General features: G+C 42.7%; 1 long non-coding RNA gene across 1 annotated transcript; it reads left to right on the top strand.

Annotated features, from left to right (window-relative positions):
• The first annotated feature begins 6,699 nt into the window (after positions 1 to 6,699).
• On the top strand, positions 6,700 to 10,223 carry LOC310828538. Its single transcript, XR_014557013.1, has 3 exons — positions 6,700 to 6,915; positions 8,210 to 8,294; positions 9,738 to 10,223. It is a non-coding gene; the product is annotated as an uncharacterized lncRNA (long non-coding RNA).
• The last annotated feature ends 3,469 nt before the right edge of the window (positions 10,224 to 13,692 follow it).

Below are 13,692 nucleotides of genomic sequence, written 5' to 3'. Positions count from 1 at the left end.
TTATCAGATGTCACAATATTCAAGGTCCCGGACAATAATTAAGGAGTGCCTACCTTAACAGGCTTTCTTTAATTAACTGATTAATGCTACCAAGAAAATGTTCTGCCAACAGCTCTGAAGTACTGGCAGGTCTGGGCTTCTCTGCATTCTTCTGGCTATAACTGTTGGGCTTGTTCCACCCAAATATGTCTGTCCCCGACAAGGTTTTAGCCGTGCACTTAAAATAGAAAATTGGTATAATTCTCCAATGAGTGCTATGGGCAAAATGCTTCAGATGTAGATCCAGCACTTGGCCTGAGAGTTCAGAAAAGGAGGGGTGGGGGATCAAAGCTGTTGAGTAAAGCCATAGACTAGGGATCAAGCCCAGTAGCATTTGATGCCTGGCTTAGCTTTGTATCAACTGCTTCTTCTCAAATGTTTTTGGACGGAAAATAATAGGGAAGCAGACAAGAAGAGGGGGAAGGAGCAATCACAAGCAAGCATGGAAAAGGACAGGAGCATCCTCTGATAAATTGATAAATGATAAATGATAGCCAACACAAGCTATTACCCCATCTCTGTTTGGCATTACGAGAAACATGATTGTGGACGAGATCAACATCTGGTCTGATCCAGGAGGGGGATCTTCTTATGTTCTTAAAGGTAAAGGGACCCCTGACCATTAGGTCCAGTCGTGGACGACTCTGGGGTTGTGGCACTCATCTCGCTTTATTGGCCGAGGGAGCTTCCGGGTCATGTGCCCAGCATGACTAAGCCGCTTCTGGCGAACCAGAGCAGCACACAGAAACACCGTTTACCTTCCCACTGGAGTGGTCCCTATTTATCTACTTGTACTTCATGCTTTCGAACTGCTAGGTGGGCAGGAGCAAGGACTGAGCAATGGGAGCTTATGTTCTTACACATTAACAAAAGGGTTGCAAAAAACAAACATTTCTTGCAAAGAAGCTGCAAGGTCAAGTGCAGCAAAGCAAGGCCATGCAGAAAAAGCACGGTCAAATAAGATACAGGAATGCCATATGCAAAATAAAAAGATACAACATGGATATATATGTAAGTAATTGCAAAAGAGTCACATATAGCAGTTCAGTAGGGTTGCCATATTTCAAAAAGTGAAAATCTGGAAAATGTTTTGTTTTGTTTCGCTGAGCTTTTTTTTTGCAAAATAAAAAAGTAAAAAAGTTTTTGAGCTTTTTTTTAGGGAATTCACCCAAAAAATCAATACTTCCAATATGGGCTGCCATATACCTGGATTTTCCTGGGCATTTTAACTGATTTCTGAAAATTCTGCCCAAACACTATTTTCAGCGAATGAATCCTGAATATCGCCGGGAAATTCCGGATGTATGGGAGCCCTAAATTCAGCATTTCACCTTTAGTTTAGTTTTGTCTAGTATTATGCAGGTTGTTAAGTATATTCCACTGCCACCCTAGTTTCTATTGCATTATTATCCAGGAGGGCAGGTCATCTTGGTTGAGTTTTGCTATTTGAAACAATTTCTTCAGGAACTAGTCAGTGTTTTGTGGGAGTTACCCTGTAATTTAAAAGTGCAAGATAAGGATTGGAATCAACAGATTTCCCACTAGCCCACTGAACTGTAAGAATTGTAAGAGGTTTTCTGATAGAATCCATATTTGTATGCAAAGCCGTCAAGTTCATGACAATCAATATGAAAGGCATTAGCTGCCCTCACTGGTTCTGGAATCTTATAATCGACACCACTGCTTCTGAAACCTTGTGGTGTATATAAATTGATTTTATGCAAAGCAAGGGGGTCAGAACACCTCAGTGGTTATTAAGTTTCTGAACAGGGCTGGGGAGGAGGAAGGCTGCGGAAGAGGTCAATTTCAGGACTGGGGGGATAATTATCCCTCACCAGACTGCAAGTAATTATTTCCTGCTTGCACAAGCTGACCCATACAGCTCACTAGGTGGAAAGCATGGAATTAGGAACTTTATTAGAAGTGCCATTGGCACTTTCCTTTGATCTGACCTGTATTTATGGCAAGCGGTGCAGGTCTACTGTTTATAGTTTCCTCTGTGTCAGCAGCTGTAATATACTAAGCCAATATAAAGCATCTCATACTTTGTTCTTACACACACACACACACACACACACACACACACACACACGTGTGCTGGAACTCGCTGGAACTCAGTTCTGCCATCTCTCAGGTGGGCCTGAACCATGTGCACTTTGCTGTGGAGATTGTTGAACCCCTGCCTGTCGCTTAGACTATAATGCATAAAGCTACTCATTAAATCCTGATAATCAGTGAAACCAGGAGACACCGCACCTCCCAAATGCCATAGATAACCAACCTTGAAATTCCAAAACAATGAAGGGCTTTCATTCTGTGCCATTCAGCCATCTAGGAAGACAGCTTTAGGAAGATACCGTATGAGGACATGAAATGCCCTTGTGGCTCTGGGCAGCTGGAAACAACAGAACATGCCTTTTTTCCACTGCCAATACTATACAGATATGTGAGCTAGGTTCATCTTGCCTATACTACATAAATTCCCAGGTTGCACAGAACAGCTTTATACCTCTCTACTTTATACCTCAGAACAGCTTTAAAACCCATCTTGAAGTAGTAGTACATACTTTAGTTGCTAGATTTTGCGCTGCTGTGATGGATACTCATCAAAGGATGGCTTGCACCACAAACTAGGCTTAAACTGAAAGACCTGTGCTCCTAAACCAAAATGCAGGACCTGTGCTCTTTTACGCCCCCTCCCCTAACAGTTTGTCCTTGTTTTTATGTTATGTGTGGTATAATCAGCTTTTAATTACTAGTTTTTATCCCTTACCTGTTTTAAGTCTCATGTGTTCAGTTTATCTGTATGTTTTATCTAATGCTGGTCTGTGACTGAAATAAAGTTTGATACTGATACTGGTAATTTTAGATCCCAGAGCACAGCTTGTCAGTGAACCTTCTACACTGTTATCCATTGAGCTCCCAACTTTTTAGATCAGTATGAAGGGACATTTCATATATTGACGAAGGTTATATTAAACATGATGACCAAGATTAAAACGTGTGTTCCCTTCTTCCAAACACCACACCACATTCTCAGGCCATGCACAACTTAAACCTAGATGAATAATTGCTTGCATATTAGCTGAGGTGACACATGCATCGAGGATGTAGCACCGGCATTTTGCTTTTTGATGCAAGGAGGCTGCATTTTGATGTTTTCCTGCCTTTTCAGATTGGGCATCCCTTGTGACTTGTGTGTAATGGAGAACAGGCTACTGGTGTAGAAACAAAACAGCTAGAAGCTGTATAGCTGTGCACAACCGCACATGGGAAAACAATGTCTTCTGCATTCTTTTGGTATTGTTTGGGCTAACTAGAGCCTCGTGGTTGTTCACGCCGCATAAATGGTGTGTAAATCTTTTATGAACATAGCCTTGGAAGTGAAATATTCACGCAGTGGCTTCTTCCCTCTAATCTCAGTTAAATTCTTCAGGGCATTCCTTTCTGATTCCTTTGAGCTGTACTTACATTAGGTCCCTTGTAAATGAGAAACGCATTCATTCATTTTCCTCTGGCACCGACTTCTAGACGTTTAAGTGGAAACAATCATTACACAATTACCGAACTGCACATCCCGCAGGTATAAAAAGTTTTCTCATAATTAGAATGGGGAAAGGTAATGGCAGAAATGTTTTAGCATGGCTTTAGTCCTTTCTGAGTGTTCAGAAAACTTGGTAAAGTAATATACAAAGGAAGCACAGGAATGAGTTTGCTTTCTCCTCTCTGTTCCCACATCACCCTCCACAACAGAGGGCAACTGTCCTGAATGGCTACCAACTTGGATAGCTTTCAAGGGGAGCTGAACAAATTCATGAAGGATAAGGTTATTGATGTTACTAAGCATTATGGCTGTGGACCTCCATCAGAGGTTATAAGTCTCAGAGTACCAGCTGCTGCAAATCCCAGTTGGGGAGAGTGCAGTTGTGTTCATGACTTGCTTTTATTATGCTTAACATTTATCGATCTACATAACATGTAATTGCTAAATGGGCTTCTAAGCCATTTTTCAGTGTAAAACCAATGGCGCTTATTTAAAATGCGCACCAACGGATTGTTGTCAAAGCATTAGAACAAATATTCACAATTAAAATGTTCAATAAAATAAGCCCATTAACACAGTACAACAATTAGACGAGTTAAAACAGCAATCCAGTCAACAGGTGTGTGTCTTCAGAAGTGTATGTCTGTGGGCTCCTCATAAGTCTCTGGTTGGCCACTGCCAGAACAGCATGGCTGACTAGATGCTCCCAGTGGCTCCCGGCTGTTGCCCAGGAAAGTATAAAGACAATGAAAAGTTTCTTACCATCTTTTTTATTTTAATATTTACGGAGACACTTTAGAATCCAGCCTCTTGGACAATGGTGTTGTCCCAAGTGAATTTCCACACCCCGTCTCTCCCACTTCCTCCTTTGTCATTCTCATTCTCTCTTCTATGAGTGCAGCTATGCACCCTCTTTCTTTGAGCTCTTTGCTCTCCTACTTTTAAGTTCTGGGAGATGGAGGGTCTGGAATGCTTTCTAATGACAACGTGTCAGCCAGGTGTTGCTCTGGCTCTCCCATGATTTCCCAGCTTTCCCCCTTATCTGCGTCTGAGCTGCTACCTCCCTGAAACCCCTGTTGTAAATCTATACTGTCTTCTTCCTCTTCCTCCTCCTTGGAAGGGTTAGGATGGGGAGGCAGTCTCCACCATTCCTCCTTTCCCCAGTCCCTGACACTAGATGGGCCTTTGGTCTGATTCAGTGGGATTCTGGAGAGCACGCCTGCATGGGTACACCTGCAGGAATATCAGACTGATTTGCTGGTACACCTGCCCAGCCCTGACTTCACTGCTTCACCTTTGTCCAGCATCATTCAGGTAAGCTGAAGGCTTACAGAAGGCTTTTCCTAGTCTTGTGTGATGGACTCAACCGTGATGAACCCAGGGCAGTCTGACATTCCGATTTGGGCCGAAGAATGGATCTGTCACAAACATTGCACACACTATTTATGCATGACTGATGCAGTCACACAAAGACAACATCCACAGGCAGTCTGTGGACCAACATTGTAACACTTGGGTAGGGTACCGACTCCTTTCACTGTGCAACATTTCCACCAAAAAGCATGCCTAGGGTGCTTATGGATTACAGTGGAACCTCTACTTACAACCATACTACATTCCGGAGGTCTGGTCATAACTAGAAACATACATAAGTAGAGGTGCACTTTTCCATAGAAAGTAATGGAAAAGTGAATCGATCTGTTCTAGACGATGAAAAAAACCCCCTAAAACAGCAATTTAACACGTATTTTACTGTCTAACAAGACCACAGATCCATAAAGAGATCCCCTCAGCTTTCCCCTTCCACCGCCCAAAATCTGAATGAATCCCTCCTCTACCTTTTTCCTCGACAGAAGGGGTGGGGAGCGACATTCTCAGCACCCCTCCCTGTCCCCCTTCCCCCTGCGCTAGGCAGCTTGAGGCTCGCTTGCTGCATGGGCTTCCTCAGCAGTCCTGCTACTGCCACGGGGTGGGCAGGAGGGAGAAGGGCTCTGTGTAGCTTTGTGTGCTACGGCCACTGCCTCCTCTCCCAGGCAGGAAGTGAGAGAGTGCAGCTGGCAGTAGGAAGAGCTGCCGCCACCACCCAGCATGGGCACCCCTGACGGGCGGGTGCCGTGGTGCAGGGCGCCACTAACCCTAATGGGTAAGACGGCCCTGCTAAGAGCAGTGGTAAGACTGGTACGAAGTGTACTCTATTACTTTTCAGCGTTGATGGCCTTTAATATTATTTCATTACAGCGTAGTTTGCTCTGCTCTTCACTCAAGTCTCATTGGAAACTCTGTGAGTTTAGATTTGCAAAACGCACAATAGAGAAGGCCCTTTGGCACTGGGAGCAGCTTTGCTTCTGCATCTATCATATCGACTTGAGACTGAAGCTTTGTTCCCTTTAATGCTGCCTGCTAACCGAACTGAGCAGTTTAACTAGTGATCTAAGTGAAATTGTATGTTTTTGTGGTAGTAGAAGCAGGATCCCTGCCCCTTTCGCTTGTTCTAGAAAGAAAGAAAGAAAGAAAGAAAGAAAGAAAGAAAGAAAGAAAGAAAGAAAGAAAGAAAGAAAATTAGCCTTTCTGCATGGTCACCTCTCCTGATCCAGGAAGTCTGCTCTTCCTCTCCCCCCTTCTTCCCATTTGTTGTCACAGTACAAAACCTGGAATGAGTAATCATTTAATTCCACAGTGCCGGGCTGTTTTTATCAGATGTGTTGGTTATGGCTCACATTCCAGACAATGGGTGACAGCCGATGTTAGAATCAAATCTGTTAGAATCAAAGACTAAGTTGAGCTGGAATAAAATAATGCAACATGCTTCTGAATCTTATAGGAAAATGAAGTACAACTTTAATCCAAAGTAGAAGTATTAAAATGTGGTCAAAATAGCCTGCAGTTTTATCTGTGTTTGACTACTGGTTTGTGATCAATTTTGTTATCTATTACCTCAGGATTTGATCTGACTAGATAAGTCAATCTGTTATTGTATTATCTTTGTAATTTTATCTATTTTGACCACATTTTATACTTTACACTGGATGAAAGTTGTCTGGTAACCTGCTGCTGCAACCACCGCTGATTCCCAGAATGCCTTGCCACTGCTTCTGGCTGCCTTCCTCCTTCCTGAGCTCCTCCTCCTGCCAGACCGACTCTGTTCTGATTTCCTGATTTGCAGTTCCAAGACACCAAATATTCAAATGGGCCTCTGCTACAAATTCCCTTTTTCGGCACTGCAAGATCCTCTTTTCATTTTCACGATTAAGCGCAGCTTGGTATTTGTTCCGTGATCATAATCAAAAGGCTGGGATCAGGATTCTAGAGATGAATAACTTAAGGACAAAGTGGTAGGCTGTAAAATGGGGGGGGGGGGGAATTAAGCTTACAAAACAAAGTGATATATAGTTTGGTCACAAACTGATTTTGATTTGACAGGAGATGGAAGATTGATGAAACAGGGTGATACATTATTCTAAACTAAAAGGTGATGAGAGATTTATGGTAAACAATCATTCCAGATTGTCAGTAGACTCACACTCTCACACACTCTTTCTGTCACTATATAACTTTTGTTATGACAGCTACACAGTTTTGGAAGAAGGGCAAAGACATAAATAATCATAGCAGACCTCCCTCTTTCTCTTAGAATGGCAATGGCACCCACTTGAGATGTTCTGGAACCCACCTCAGAAGTGCCAGAACTGAGTTCTGGAAAGTTTCCCCTTAACAAAAGTCCTGGATACAATCATGCCTCTCTCATTGCTGAATTGTGGCATTGGGTTTATGACCAGGAAGAAAGAGTTCACTCCTCAAGCTCTTTACTTCTGGGGCATTTCTGTGGAGCAGAAATCGAGGGACTCCAATCCACCTTTCTCAGGTTATTTGCCGCCACACTCTGTGGATTCAGTAGTGGCTGGTGGAGGAAGACAAACTGTTGTCATTTATCACCCAGCTCACAGAACGAATTGTGCATTTTATTCCGCAGAATAGGCCTGTGTGCTCTTCAGAGGAAGGAAGCATAATAATGACATCTCTGGCAGCAAGAGATTTTGCAGACTTTCCTCCTGGAGTGCACCATCATGACGGTATGGATCTGAGCCAATGGATTTGTTATGAATACATGCTCCTCAATGGTGCCAGGAACATGTCCTCATGGTGTGTGCTTGATGGAAAGCTACCACAGTGAGCCTCTCTCTCCCCCTGCTGTTAGATATTCATGACTCTGTGGCTGTTTGCATTTGACAGAATTGTCATTCAACCTGAAGACAAAACTCTATGCCTTTTAATCGATGTCTTTAAACTCAGTTCTCAAGGTTCTGTCACATTTTTCCATGGCCAAGATGGGCTTCTTAGTCACTGTATTTAAGTCTCACCTTGAATTAAAAGTCGAAGGCCACTGACAATTTGCTACAAAACAACCACATTGAAAAGTCACAATATATTAAAAAATTAAAAAACTTAAAACAGCAAGAATAGAACATAGATTATAATAATAAGAGAATCCTTAAAACGGTAGCCGCGTGAGACACATCAGAATTTAAAACTGCAGGATTAAAACACAACAGCAGAGTAAAAGGCTAAAAATAGTGTTAATAACAGCTATGGTTTCTAATAATGGTTTCTTAATTGTTTGCTTTCTAGAAATAGAAGTCTTTCCTGTATGGTGGAAATCCATTAGAAAGGAACAAGGCGCACTTCCTTTGAAAGAGAATTCTGAAGCTTTAGTGTGAGTAGCAAAAAGGCCCCACTTTCCGGTCCCAACCAAAGCACACACAACCTTTTCAAAGTCCACACTTTTCAGGATTTTGTGATGCACAAAAGAAAGTCTGGATGAACCCTCAATAATATCAAATAAACAGAGTTCAATGATGAAAAGAGGTAACCAAACTGATGAAAGCCCCCACCAGGTGGGTTACGACAATATAATCATACAACTAAAACCAGGTGAAACAGATACTACAATTATAAAAATGAGCGAAACAATTCCAAACAAATGCACATATTAAACAAAATGTAAGAAGTGGGCCCACAAAAAATAACTCTCAAAGCACAGGCTAAAGAGACGTATCTTCAGCATGCGACATATTACTCTGCTGATTTTATTTTATGAAACGTGCACAGAATTGGGCTACGTCGCTGAATACAAGCTTTCCAAGAGGCTGGCTGTCTTATCATAATTAAGAATAAACAGTTTGCAAGTGTTTGTTAAACATGAATCTAGCACTGAGCGTAGCTTGCCCTGCAGAACAAGAGGATTAAGACTGAAAGTCCAAAGAGATGTTTGGGAGAAAGGAGCATTACTTGCAAGCAGAGCACATGGCATTAGATTTGAAGCTTGACTAACATCTGTTACAGCCAGTTAATTAGTGCATAGTCCTTTATTAGCTAGGAGGAGGAAAATAATTGCAGGTTTCCATATTTGTGGTCTGGGATAACTGCTGCCAGATGAGGCCAATTCAAAGTCCATAATTCGCTGCCCTTCGTGTGCATTCAGTAGATGAGTCTTCAGATAGCTTGAACTTGAAAATCCTTGCTCAACAATTAGTTTTGCTGAGTGGTGCTTTTTCTTGTACACCCTGTAAGTGGGGGAAAGTGCTGTAAACAATGAAACACATTACTTTGCCATTCCATCACCACCAGTTTCAAGATCTGCAACTGAATCACCCAGAGCGCAATAGCACCAGGGAGCTTGCAAAAAACCACGTGGAATGACTGGAGTAGCCATGAAATGGGAAGGGGGAAGGGGAAACACAGGGATGTGGGGAGAAAGTCATTTCAACTTGCATTTAAATGCGAGCTTTTAATTTTGCACTTTCCGAAACAATACATGAGCCGAAATTCATCCAGCACAATTGGCACTTCACCACATTTTGAAATGCAGTTCTCCAGCCAAGTAACATGTGCAAAAAGGCATGTACCAGAGAAAAAATTGTATATATGTTTGACAATAAATGCATTGGGGGAATTTCCTTTGCCAGGAAAAGTGTGTGTGTGTATTAGAACGAATTGCATACAGACATGTGTATATTAGGAGACATTTGCACTAAAATGCTGATGACTTTTCATGAGGTTTTGCAAACTGATGCGGAAATGTGGAGAACTGAATTTGGCACTGGAAAAATGAGAAGCTAAGAGAAACCAAAATTGACCGATTCACCCATTCCTACAGGAACTTAGATGGAAGTACTTCCCGATCCCATCTCCTACTCATGAACAGTTTTGTGAAATTCATATACACACTGCCAGCAATATCAACCATCATTGAGAGAGATACATTGATGAAGTCCTCCCAGCTGTGAAAACTTCAACCAGGGCCTTGAAAGGCTATTGATGTGTTATCATCGGAATAAGATTTTCCCAAACATTTATACCCCCCTTTTTTCCACACGGGGGCTAAAAGTTGTATTCCATCCAGGCACTCACCAGACTCGCAGCTCCTTAGCTTGTTAGGTTGTTGTATTGTATGTCTTCCTTAGCCATGATTATTTTGATCATCCCAGCCTAGAAACTACATTGTCATGAAGTGAGAGCAGCTTGAAACAAAACAAACTTTGGAAAAACAAGCAATTGCTTCTTGGATTGTCTGCAGCACATCTCGTGGTTAGCTCATGGTTTGTTAAACAAGCCATAGCTTAAAGAAATCATGACTTGGGGTTATGTGCAAACCAGGCCATTATATGCACTTGGAACATTATTTAGTATTCTGAAAGCATTTTCTCCTGTTTTTCCTAATGCAGACATTACATTACATTACATTTACATTACTATTAATTATACAACAGCACCCAATTTGCACTAAATGTAGGCCCAGTTTCGTGTTATAAGATACCTGTGTTCGAATGGCTGCACCCTATTGTCATGAATGAGCCAGCCCCCAGGGAAGGTTTGCAGCCAGCTCCCAGTGATGGAAGTAGCCAGGAAGAGAGAGGGTTAACTGCCAGGCAAGATGAGCACAGCCCAGTGTCAATTCCCCTGCCCTTAGGAATGTCAGTTGATGAGAGAATGGTGGAGCCTTCAAGAAGTGCAAAATACCAGGAATAGAGAAGGAAGCAGTTCATCAGGCAGGAAAGAGTGAACAGACAGTCCCTTAGAGAATGAGGAAGAGGTGGGAGCTGACCCTCTTAGTCCCAGGTCTTGGCGAATGGGAGGGCTACAGGATGCAAAAGACGTCAGAGGAAAAAGTTCAGTTGCTTCTGGTCTCGTCGGGAGCAGACTTCAGAAGGGTCATCATGATAAATTATGGCAACGGCTGTGTTACAGCTGTCCGGAGTTATCTCTTTGTTTTGACAATAAATCATGCTTTAATGAACTATGCTCACCGTGTTATCAAACCGGGAACTGGACTCCTGACACCTATGCTGCTTTGAAAATGTATGAATGTAGGAACCACAAGAAAGGAGTAGGAGGTCATAAGAAGGACCACACAAATGTCTCTTCTCCAATCTGATCTTTCATGATCCTGATTACATGGTTTTTCTTCCTAAGTGTTCTTGGCCCTTTCCCCCATGGGGCCATCCTATATTATTGGAGCTGCCTGGGAAGGAACTTGCCATCAAAATTGGACCGTGCTTTTTTGTCAATAGATGTTTGATCTATGCTCAGATGTAAGGCTATTGTTAAAAACACCACAACTAAATTGGCAGTGAGGGATATCTAGGAGAAGTGAATTACATGCAGCCAATTGGTAGCATCTTACAAAATCAACTGATGAGGCAGCTGCTCAGATGGTGTCTCCATTTGATTCTCCAGTCTGTAATGAACTGTCACGAGTCTGAAATAAATGCAAGTTTCAAAAGCACATTTTTACAAGCTGGAAATAACTGCTCCAAATCTTGACAATATTATGCCAACTGCAGTGTGTAACAAGGTTTTCCTTTTAAATTCAAACAAGCCTTGCAAGGTGCAGGTTAAAGGTGTCTTAAAAGAAAAGGAGGGAGGGGGGAGATGGAAGGAGCAACTATAGTGATTAATGTAAAGGTCACTTGACTGTTCAACTAAAATCAATCTCCTCCTCTGTAGCTATTTGGAACTTGGAGAAATGTAGCCCCTGTGGGGATTTAATAAGAGGAAATAGCAGGAATTTAGCCTTAGTAAAGCATGTGGAGAGGCCATGGTCGCTATTGCTCCTATGGCAGAACATTATATTGTATATTTCTGTCAATGAGTGGGAAGATATCATGGTGCTCTTCCCAGGCCAGTGGAAATATGTATTATGCACTCGAAGACTGCAAGGCTACAAAATGTACCCAGGATAAATGACTTAGCCCGGCATAGGGTTGTATCCAATGAAGTCATCCTGGAAGTATAAGGACTTCTGATTGCTCAGTAGGACTTCCTCTTCTGCCATCTTCTCATGCATCTTCCCAATGTGACAACTGATTTTTCAAACAAACAAACAAACAAACAAACAAACAAACAAACAAACAGCAAAAATGAATAATACCGCCAGATTTTAGAAGCATCACATTTCAGGTCTACTGGATACAAAGCATCTTCATGAACCATTTATATCTCACTGTGTCTTGATGCAGCTTCCGTTCCATGCAGTTGGGCTGCAACAGCTGAGCTTATTGGCATCTATTCTAGCAACAGTTGCTCCCAGAAACCATCAGGATTTGGAACGATTTTCCAGCCGTGATTATGGTTTCACAGATAGCGTGGACCTTATCTTATTTGGAACATTTATAAACAGCTGAACATTACAAAATATGGTATATAAACACAGAACAATAAAAAATGCAATCAGTATGGGCAGATTAAACAGTTGTCAAAGAAGAAATCGGATGCTGCCTGCTGGTCATCTCATCCTTCAGTAGCCTGAAAACCCTGCAAAAATAGCATCTGACCAAATGTGTATGAACCAAGTTGGAACATTTAATGGGCAACGTGTTCCGCAAGGCTGGCGCCATTGCAAAGAAAGACCCTTTTCTTCCTTCCTCGTATCTGAACATAATACTTGTGCCATCTGGCACATGTTGTTGTTGTTGTTGTTTAGTCATGTCTGACTCTTCGTGACCCCATGGCACGCCAGGCACTCCCGTCTTCCACTGCCTCCCGCAGTTTGGTCAAACTCATGCTGGTAGCTTCGAGAACACTGTCCAACCATCTCATCCTCTGTCGTCCCCTTCTCCTTGTGCCCTCCATCTTTCCCAACATCAGGGTCTTTTCCAGGGAATCTTCTCTTCTCATGAGGTGGCCAAAGTATTGGAGCCTCAGCTTCACGATCTGTCCTTCCAGTGAGCACTCAGGGCTGATTTCCTTAAGAATGGATAGGTTGGATCTTCTTGCAGTCCATGGGACTCTCAAGAGTCTCCTCCAGCACCATAATTCAAAAGCATCTATTCTTCAGCGATCAGCCTTCTTGATGGTCCAGCTCTCACTTCCATACATCACTACTGGGAAAACCATGGCTTTAACTATACTGACCTTTGTTGGTAAGGTGATGTCTCTGCTTTTTAAGATGCTGTCTAGGTTTGTCCTGACCTGGAGCAGGAACCGGCAAGCCACTCCAGTATCCCTGCCAAGCAAACCTCATGGACAAAAACTGACACATGTTACTTCCAAGCAATTGAAATGCTGGAGTCAAATGCCTACAACAGCAGTGCAGAATGGATTGCTAAGAATATAAGATGGATCAGATCAAAGGTCCATCTAGTCCAGCATCCTGTTCTTAGAGAGGCCAGCCAGACAGCTGTGGGAAGTCTGCAAGTAGGATCTGAGCATAACAGCACTTTCCCAGCAGCTTGTGTTCAGAGCCATGCTGCCTTGAACAGTGGAAGTAGAACACAGCTAGCATGTCTAGGACCCATGGACTCAAAATTAAGCCTGTAACTGGAGGGACTGCCCTTTATTTTTTTACACCTAGTACGTTTCTGAGCACAATTCAAAGTTTTGGTGCTGAAGTTTAAAGCCCTAAACGGCCTCGGTCCTGTATACCGGAAGGAGTGTCTCCACCCCCATCATCCAGTGCCGAGGGCCTTCTGGCAGTTTCCTTGCTGCGAGAAGCCAAGTTACAGGGAACCAGGCAGAGGGCCTTCTTGGTGGTGGCACCCACCCTGTGGAATGCCCTTCCACCAGATGTCAAAGAAATAAACAACTATCTGATGTTTAGAAGGCATCTGAAG

This window comes from Podarcis gaigeae (genome assembly GCF_964106915.1).
Source record: "Podarcis gaigeae genome assembly, chromosome: 12".
Lineage (NCBI taxonomy): Eukaryota > Metazoa > Chordata > Lepidosauria > Squamata > Lacertidae > Podarcis > Podarcis gaigeae.
This window is presented reverse-complemented; position numbering and strand designations above follow the sequence as displayed.